Here is a 2,727-nt window from a genome sequence, read left to right on the forward strand (position 1 = left end):
CTCAAGTCTTTGGCAATGTTCACCCTAACATCATTAAGGGAGATTGCAAGTGAAATCTCAGTGTGGCCAAGGAATTCAAGGGATGAGACTAAGAAGCGGCATTTCTTTGGATCAATGATAAGCTTCGTGACATCTTTTGACAGGCTAATACTAGTACTAATAAGCCATCAGGGTAAATTAATACATTGCCATTAGCTTGACCATCAATCGTACAAAACTGACTGGGGCGTTTCTTAGTCCAGGGTACGTCTCGGTAAACTCCCAATGCCCAGAAGGAGTGGAAAAGGGAGTCATGGATAAATGATGAAATTCTTTGGCAAGGTCAAGGATGTAGAAAACTGTATTTGTCCCAGTATCTTAGTACTGAAATCAAAACGAGGGGATTGGAAATGGTTTGGTATAGTCAGTTTTTCGGGCGTTCATGATCATTAGTTGGTCTCATAATTCCATCTTTTGTTGCATAGGGAGCATCAGAGCAGATTAAGGTGAGGCGTGGTGGAGTTATCAGATCCTGATCAAGATGATCAGTATTGGTATTGCCGAATGCACTATGGCGGCTATGGGGAATGCACTAACTTGGAAAGCAACAGGTTGGGCGTCTGGTACTAGATATTAGTTTGTTTTGTTTTTCTCACTCATGGATTAAATTGCTGAAGGCAATAAGGAAGGAAGCCAGGTAAAATATTAAAGCTCTCTTCGAAATCCAGGAAGAGGATCGTTGAGAGCGGTTCGCTTGGGGGGAAGACCAACGACTCGAGGGTGTTGGGTACATGGCATCCTGCAAATACTCTATTGTGCCATTGTCGATAATATCAACCTGAAGGGTCTACACATGAGCCTCCCATCAGTTTAAGCATGGATGTACTAACTCACACTTACCTTTGTACTCAATCACAAACGTGAGCAACATAAACTCTAAATTATACCGTGACATACATAAAGGGAAGTGGAGAAACGCCGTTTCCTGCTAAAATATAAGCAAATATGATCACTCACAAAATTATGTAAGGCAAAATAAAATTGATTTAACGGTATTCTAGACATTGATAGGAACCTAAGTGTGTTGAGAGTTGACTTTGACAACATTTTTTTTTTCTTCTAAAAATAAGCAGAGGAGGATATTTCTTTGAACTGTAAGAGCTCTGAACATTATAAAAAATGAAAATCCTTCCAGATCATGAATATGGATCTTTAACACAGATGTCGTATCAGAATGGCACACACAAACTGTCAAAGAAGAGCGATATAAAAATCCCATTCACCAGACCATATTTAAATTTTTTCCCATAGAAGCAAAACATTGCAAAATTTTAAATAGAAGACATTGGAACCTTGCAGGCAGAGGGCAGTTCAGAAACTCAATATAGCTTGAGAAGGATTTTGGAAGCTACCAAGAGTAACAGCAGAATTGCCCTTTTCCTTTTTGGGCTTTTGTAATATGCCAGATTGTGGTCACCATTAAGTTTTGTGGAGGGTCCTTGAGATATGAAAACCAATTCAGTACAACTGTTGATTAACCCCCATAAAAGACAGGAGGTGACTATCCTATCCCCATACTTCTCTAGTAATATGCAAAAGGCAGAGCTGAATGATGATGATGCAGGTATTAGGATGGGAGGAAGCAAATACAACTTGAGATATGATCATGACACAAGCCTGATGTCAGAAAGTGCAGAAGACCTGAAGGGAATAATGAAGTTGACAGAACAGTCTAAGCCCTTCTGAGTCTGCATTTAACCATACAAAAGACCTAAATAATGACAACATAAGAGCGAATTTGAGTTTGATGGTGAAGCAGTTATGATAGTTGAGTACTTTAACTATCTAGGAGTAATATTTGACAGACAAGAGGCATCTGATGACAGTACTGACAAACATCGATGTATCTGTCAATATGTCATTTTGGTCAATGTAACAAGAATTTCCTACAGTGACATATGTCAGCAAAGTGTGGACTATGCAGAAATATGAAGGGCAGAAAAGTGCCTTTGATCTGTGGTGTTGACAATGAGAGTTAAATATATCATGGACCAAGTCAATGGCAATGCTAAATTAACCAGTTATGTCTCTAGAAGCAAGCATTCAGATTGCAAAACCTTGATATCCTGGACACATCACGAGGCCTGGGGAAAGACGGAGAATTGTGCTGAGAAATTTGGGATGCAGGAACAGAAACAAGATGGGCTAACACACTAAAAGAAACAACAGCAGAAGATCTAAGAAGACTGAACCACCTGAAACAGGAAAGAGCCACCTGGAGGAGGAAGATTTATCACCAAAAAGCATGAGCAATTTCACAGAACAGGTAACCATTTACATCTCTTTGACAAAAGTTGAAGCTCAAACTTCAAATAATCAAAGCTTAAACTAATAAGCCACCTTTTCCCCTGGACTCTGTTGACCATCTGCACTAATTGGTAGCCCAGTAATTTTTAGCAGAAAAACTCACTATACATAAATTAGGTTTAATGAAAGACGAGACAAGTTTTAGAATCTTCCCATCTTGAGGATGTGTTTCATAAAGCTGACACATTGCATGCTTGCCAGGAAACAAACAAACATAAGTATTTATTTTTGCCATTGTAATATTCCCACATTAGTAATATGTAAGGTACGAAGGTTTGGCTGCAAAATACATTTTCTAGAAAAGTAATTTTTTTGCCTCTAAAATGTTACCATTTTACAAATATGATATACACCTCCTTTAGCAACAAATGTATTTTGATT

This window comes from Penaeus monodon, chromosome 23 (genome assembly GCF_015228065.2).
Source record: "Penaeus monodon isolate SGIC_2016 chromosome 23, NSTDA_Pmon_1, whole genome shotgun sequence".
NCBI lineage: Eukaryota > Metazoa > Arthropoda > Malacostraca > Decapoda > Penaeidae > Penaeus > Penaeus monodon.